Here is a 7,748-nt window from a genome sequence, read left to right on the forward strand (position 1 = left end):
TCAAAAAGATCTTAATTTGCATTCTGAATATGAACGAAAGTCTTACGGGTTTGGAATCTAAAATAATGACAGAATTTTCATTTTTGGGTGAACTAACCCTTTAAATGATGGTGCTGTATGTAACATTGTCTAGTGTAAGTGATAAACGCCATTTGTAGCCACCAGGGCACCATACAGACTTTATCAAAGAATTTGCTGATTTTCTATCAGAGTTAGTACTGGATGCGGGTAAAGTCCCAATTGTTGGTTATTTTGATATCTGCCTTAAATTAATACATTGTTAGCTAAGTAAATGTACATTTCTGAAATTACATAATTTGGACACAGCCATCTCTGATAACAGATTACTGTAAATTGTAGTGTTGACATGCATTTTCTGTAAAGGGGGGGGGGGGTTACACCAAACCATGGTCCAGGTCCTCCACTGCATCGGGACCCCATGCTCCATGGCCTGCTCTTCCCATACCCCACGGTCCAGGCCCACCTCTGCCATGCCCAGGTCCTCCGATCCCCCGGCACGGGCCTTTATGTAACCCGTTGCTGGTGAGTGTCAGGATCTATAGTCAAGTCAAGTCAAGCCACGTCTGTGTTCCTGTTCCTGTTCCTGTTTGTATTTTGGATTTATGTCATTAAAACTGCACTTGGGTTCTATCTACGCTCGCCTCCAGTGGACTCCTCAGTTACACTGGTAAATCTGATTCTGTTGTGTGGAACTGAATGAAGAATAATATATTGATATTTGCAGTTTTCCTCAGTCAATTTGACACATTACTCCAAACTCGAATCACTGTTCTCAAAACAGTTAACTCCGTGATCTGAACACTTTGTAATTGTCCTAAACAGATTGTAAGTTTTCATTCATTTCACACAAATTGCAAATCATGTGAACCATTTTCTCAAAACACTATATGTACAAAATTCTCAGACGTTTTCATAATAGTTCATACATCCAACCAAAACTTTAATATATCAGGGAAAAAAATCAATCACAGTTATTTTTATTGGCAAACATACACAACACAAACACAAATATTTATGTACCATATGGACAAAGCTCTGGAGTTTGTCATATTTGTAATTGCACATGTTGAGTTTTCAATTAGCCCCAAAATGATATCTGCTTGATTAATCATACACACAACACAGGAAATGCAGTTTTCCCAAAATGTTTCACATTTATCACAATTGCATTATGTAATAGGGAAAATATAAAAGGAATAAAGCAAGAAAATATGCAAGAGAAGGAGAAAATAAGAGGTGTGAGTGTAAAGGTGGTGGTGTGGGTAGAGGAAGAGAGGAAGGGGTGTAATGAGAAGGAAAGGAAGAGTGGAACAGACAGAATGAGCTCATATGAGGAAAGAGGAGGATGTAAAAAAGAGGATAGGAGAAGAGCTGAGTATAGAGAAGGACACTGGTGTAGTGGAAAGAGCAAGAGAAAGAGAAACTGTAAGACGACATGGACTAAAATATATATTTTGAGTGATTTATAACCAAGTTAATAATTAACATTTATCTTTCTAAATATTAAATTACTTGAATGACTTCTTCGACTTATCATAAAGCATATTGTTTATTTATTTATTTATTTTTTCAATAAGAAATTGTTTTATTTATAAGAAATTCAAGATAAAATACTTAGGCACAATGTTATGTTTGAATATACAAACAACTTTTTATAAATATCTGTCGTTTTAAAGCTGTTGAGATGATTAAAAACTTTGCCCGGCGATTTGTATATTCTCAAATGTCAGGGTGGCACAACTGCAAATATTTTATTATCAACTGACAAGGTCATAACATTAAATCTGCTACTGTAATCGACATCCTTTGATTGAATGTTGTGCAACTCAAACTTGTTTAAACACATTGTTCATGACTCAAATATATGCATTACATCAGTTTTGAAAAGATTTTTTAAAAATACCTGTTGGAAAAACATTACATTACAAAATCATTAGTGAAACACTTTGTGATGTTAGTATTTACTTTTAATAAATGCATTACTAGGGAAAAAAATGCAGTGCTTTATTTAGCAGTAAAGTTGAAGTGTTTGGCTGAGATAAGAGTGTGTTTAGATCTCTGTGTTAACTGTTCTGAGAGCAGTTACATTACATTGGAGAATTGCGTCAAATTGTTTGAGAAAAACTAATATTCATACATTTTCTCTCTAATTTTAGTGTCACTTTTAATAAAAGTGTGATTATTTTATTTAATTGGCTTGTATTTTTAAAAATTCAGAAACATTATTAAAAAAAATATTAAAATTAAAAAGTCTAATATTAATATACAATTATACAAAAAAATGTAATTTAAAATAATAAATAATTATTAAAAAGTCATTTTTGTTTATGGTTTTCGGCCAAATGCATCCAGAATTTTCTATGACATTTTTGGCCCGAAATAACACTTCTTCAGGCTATCTGGAAACAGAACAACACTACAAGATCTGACAAAGAATAACTGAAAATGAGTGCTATACACAGAGAGAAACACAAGGTAAACGAGGTAATTAACAAGACACAGGTGAGGGTCAATCAAAAGCCATGTCAACAGAAGAGCACAAACAAAGAAAACAGGAAACTGAAAAGAGAAGAGTGCAAAACTAATTCCAACTAAAGCAAAACACAGACAGTATTACTTTCCATGAAGGTTTGCAGGGAGCGTGATGCTGTTATTTTGGTTTATTTCCAAAAATATATATTTTGCTTTAAGTTCTGCATGGCCAGCAAGTTCTGCATGGCTTCTGAGTGAACAGTTAAGGTCCGTTATGATGGAGACATGCTGATTCTGGACAGCCAGAAGGACTCATGGAGAGTTTTGGTCGTGACCTTGATGACTGTTCACAGCTGTGCGTGTGTTTAGGGTGGGACTGAAGGAGGCAGTGACTTTCCCCCCTCCAGCATCACACACACACACACACACACACACACTGACAGGTCGAGCAATCCTTTAACGCGCTGAGCAACAGCGCGCGCGATTACTTTCAAAGCGTCTGTGCGCGTGAGCCGAGCAGCTGTAAAGGTAAGATCACCGCTCATTTCACTCACTTTCATGTGGATTCGGTTTCTCCGAGAGAGAGAGAGAAAAAAAGCAAAAACTTTTAGATGTGTTTGAATTACCTGCGGCTTTGTGGTTCAGTCGTTTCTCCTCCTACACCCAGGATTTCACCTGATACTTTTTTTCTAAGTAAATATAGAGACAGTGTCGCGTCACATACAGATAGTCTGTGTGCTCAAGGGAATGCACGGGTTTAGTGTGTATTTGGGCACTGTATGCGTTCACTCTCAGATAGATGCATGACGTGCTGAACCTGCAGCCTAAAGCCATCAGCGGAGAAGAACAATTCAGCTCTGCCGCTTCTGTTCTCACATCCGCGCATGTGTCTTGTGTTTACAGCAGCAGTATGTGAGGAATCGCTGTGAGCCTGATCAGGCTTGTATTGAGTGAATGTGTGTGTGTGTGTGTGTGTGTGTGTGTGTGTGTGGTGATGTGAAGGGAAGCTCTGTAGAGACATGTCTGCTCTTTGAGGACTGCTGTGTTTCTCCTGCTGCTCTTTGTTCTGCGGCTCAGCAGCTGTCCGAACAGTCCCTGAATGATGATATATGTGTCAGCATTTATTATTCCCATTAATCATATATATATAATATATATAGTGTGTGTATATATGTGTTTTAAGTTTGTTTTTGATATACATTAACAAAATAATTAAGTCCTACATAGGCTAACTGTGGCGCTCATGTAGGCACACTCTAAAAAATGCTGGGTTAAATACAACCTAAGTTGGGTTAAATATGGACAAACCCAGCAGGTTGGGTTAAAGGGCACCTATTATGCCCTCTTTCACAAGATGTAATATAAGTCTCTGGTCTGGTCAAGTTTCAGCTTAAAATACCCCACAAATTTGCCCCTATTTGGGGGTGAGAAAAAACATGCCTTATATTACTATTTTGCTGGCTAAAAAAATAAATCCAAAATTGGTTGAAAAACAAAAATGGGTGAAAACAACCCAATCCCTGGTTTTGTCCATATTTAACCCAGCAGTTTTTAGAGTTCAAATCCATCTTGTGATATTTCACCAATAACCTGCTGAGATAAGATCCCTTCTATGAGTTCATAGTCAAGTGACTTTTTGTATGAAGGGCTTTAATAATAATAATAATACATTTTATTTAAAGGCGCCTTTCAAAACACTCAAGAGCTTTAGTTTAACTTTAGTTTACAGTGGAGTTTTAAAGACAAGTTATGAAGTTATACATGAATGTATATGAATATATGAATATATGACGGTTCGGTACATACCTCGGTATTGAAGTCAGGGTTCAGGCAAGGAGAGAAAAGTAAACATAACATTTCTTCTTATTTCTTCTTTTTTATTAAACAGTGGTTTATTGAATACAATGTGTATCTTTCAATAAATTAATTTAGGTATAAGTAACATTTTCTTAAAAATCGATCTCAGCTAATGCTGTAAACTGTTCTTGCACATTACTATTATATTAAAGGTTACAATTAACAACACAGCCTAAACTATTAAATTCAGTTGCTATTTATTTTTAGATATAATAATCAACATACAAAAAAAAAACATGTAAATTGCACATAAGGCAGCTTTTGAATTAACTTATGAATCTAATTTTAAAATTATTTATTATAATAATAATATTTATTATTTTTCTTCTCCAATTCATTTTTGAAGTATAATCATTTACACAGTTACTGTAATAACTTGCTTTCATGACATTTCATTAACGGAGTGTCTATTTACACTAAGTGCAAATAGTGTCCCTTGTTGGCAAACGCTATTTACACTAGCTCCGCCCACCAATTTCTGGTTGGGCCACTCAAGTTTTAAAAAAGACACATGGAATTCAGTAGTGAGTAAGGCTTTAATGCCATCGATGCAGGTTTGAATCTGCCTTTTGCCAAGCTCACATTTATTTTCAATAAAAATGTAAATAATGTTTTAAAACCTGAAATAAACTGCAAACAAATGTTTGATAATATTAAAAGTGTTGGGTAGGGTTAGGGGAAGGTGCTCCCTCTAGAGCTCATTTCTCTAGTGAACTAACATGCTGTGGACACTGAATGACTGACCTGAGGTAAATGTAATGCTGCGTGAGATATTATTCTCAAGCTGTTTTATTGATGTCCTTCCGTGGTTGAAACACTGGTTGAGAGATTACACATAAACATATCTATGCATAGAGCTTCTGTTCTTCTTCTTTTGTACTTTTTCCTGTTGTGGCGGTTAGCAAACAGCATTGCATTACTGCATGTGCCCCCTTCTGGATTGGAGTGTGGATTGCCTGTGACTACTATATCGTCGCTGTCCGATGTAAACCACGTATGTCCATTTTGCAGATTTTGAGATTTTTCGACGGATTGAATGTCCAGGTTCATTTCCGTATACAGTATGCTTCACATATCTAAATGGCCAATGAAAAGTTGTGAAATCATGTCATCTAATTTTCGCGCATATCCATTTGGTGTCAAAGCATTTCGCCGGTCTCCTGAAGTTTTCATCGAAGCTCAGCACTGGATAGCCGAATAACGCTGTAAGGTTACATTGCCAAATAAACATAGCCTGGTTAGACAATGACTTTATCAAGGTAAACGTTTCCCCCCTGACACCAGATGTACGTCTAGGAGTGACAAAATTACGGTAGGACTGTGCAAACAAAGTATCCGTCTAGCATTACCATGTCAGTGTATTGATTCATTGTCCCTTCATAGTTTGCAAGATACATTTAATAAATTTATAATTAATATTAAATAAACTAAGCTGTAACGTAGTTCGTATATACGGGAAGAAGGAGGCGGGAACCGGCGAACAATCAAACAAAACTTTAATTCAAAATAAACAAAGAACAAAACGAAAGTAATGCCGGCAGACCCTCGCGGACGTCTGCCGGCCACACAAACATAACAAAACATAAAATAAAGTCCAGGCCTGGTCCTCTCTCGTCCTTCACTGATGTCGCTCCTCCTTCTATGCTCCCGGAGCTCCTCCGTGAGAGACTCAAGGCCGGTGCGCCTCCCAGGTGATGCTCATTATCACTCGCGCCGTTTCCTCACGGCTCTGGCCCGCCCTGGTCGCCACATAAGCGTATTTAATAAACTAAGACGTAGGCTATTTAATAAACTGAGCGTATTCATCTGTCAATATGAAACGCGACTTGGCCATTCTAATTAATGATCGGAAGAACATGTATCGACCACCGTTATTGTAAAATATGCACGTATGTCCATTTAAACTCAATTTTGGTCAAATGTCGATTATATCATTACACTGGCAAGAATATGGTTACATGTAAAGATGCCGTACCAAGTATGACAACGCTACATTCAACTGCTTTTGAAATAGTGTTTTTTTCACTTCCTGAAAAGTAACCGTTTTGGACATACGTGATTTTCTTCGGGCAGCGACGATATACTTTTTCACATGACTGTATGTCTATATATATATATATATTAGTCATGTGAAAAAGTTAGGACACCCTATTGAATTTCCGGGCATAATAAAAAATCATCTGTTTCTTGGCAGGTAATTTGTAAAATAAAACCTCAGATGAACAACAACACATGAAATATCACACCATGTCATTATTTATTTTGCAAAAATAAAACCAAAATGGAAAAGCCATGGGAGAGAAATTACAGACAGCCCAAGAACTACACCTCAGACTCTACAGGCCTCAGTTAACATGTTAAATGATAAAGTTCATGACAGTACAATTAGAAAGAGACAGGACAAGTATAGCATGTTTGGAAGGGTTTCCAGGAGAAAAAAGGGTTTCTCTCTAAAAAAGCATGGGAGTATGGCTTAGGTTTGCAAAGTTGCATCTGAACAAACCTCAAGACTTCTGGAAAAAAGTCCTTTGGACAGATGAGACCAAACTGGAGAAGTTTGTCCATAATGCACAGCACCAAGTTTAGTAACAACCAAAAGAGCATATCAGCACAAACACCTCATACCAAAAGTCAAGCATCTCACAGTCAACCATGAACTCCTCTGTATTCCAAAGTATTCTAGAGTCAAACATGAGGCCATTTATCTGACAGATAAAGCTTGGCCAAAACTGGGTCATGCAACTGGACAATGATCTGAAGATATCCACCAAATCTACACCAGAATGACTGAAAAAGAAAAGAAACGCGGTGTTGCAATGGCCCAGTGAAGTCCAGACCTCATCCCGACTGAAACGCTGTGGTGAGAGCTGTGCATAGACAAATTCACACAAACTGGAGCAACATTGTAAAGAAGAGTGCACCAAAATTCCTCCAGAATGATGTTAGAGACTGATAACGTCATACAGAAAATGATTTCTTCAAGTTATTGCTGCTAAAAGTGGATCCACAAGCAATTGAATCATAGGGTGTCCTAACCCATGGTTTTTCCATCTTTGCTTTAATTTTGCAAAATAAATAATGACATGGTGTGATATGTTATGTGTTGTTGTTCATCTGAGGTTTTATTTTCCAAATTTTAAGACCTGCCAAGAACCAGATTTTTTATTATGTCCTGATACAGAAAACCATGGAATTCAATAGGGTGTCCTAACTTTTTCACATGAGATATATATATATATATATATATATATATATAATATAATGTATGTATTGTAGTAAGGTTAGTTGATACAGGAAGGAGGCGGGAACTGGCCAATGTTAAACACAAATTTAATACAAAATAAACAAATACAAAACGAAAGTAAAATGCCGGCAGTTCCTCACGGACAACTACCGGC

Source organism: Chanodichthys erythropterus, chromosome 5, assembly GCF_024489055.1.
Source record: "Chanodichthys erythropterus isolate Z2021 chromosome 5, ASM2448905v1, whole genome shotgun sequence".
NCBI lineage: Eukaryota > Metazoa > Chordata > Actinopteri > Cypriniformes > Xenocyprididae > Chanodichthys > Chanodichthys erythropterus.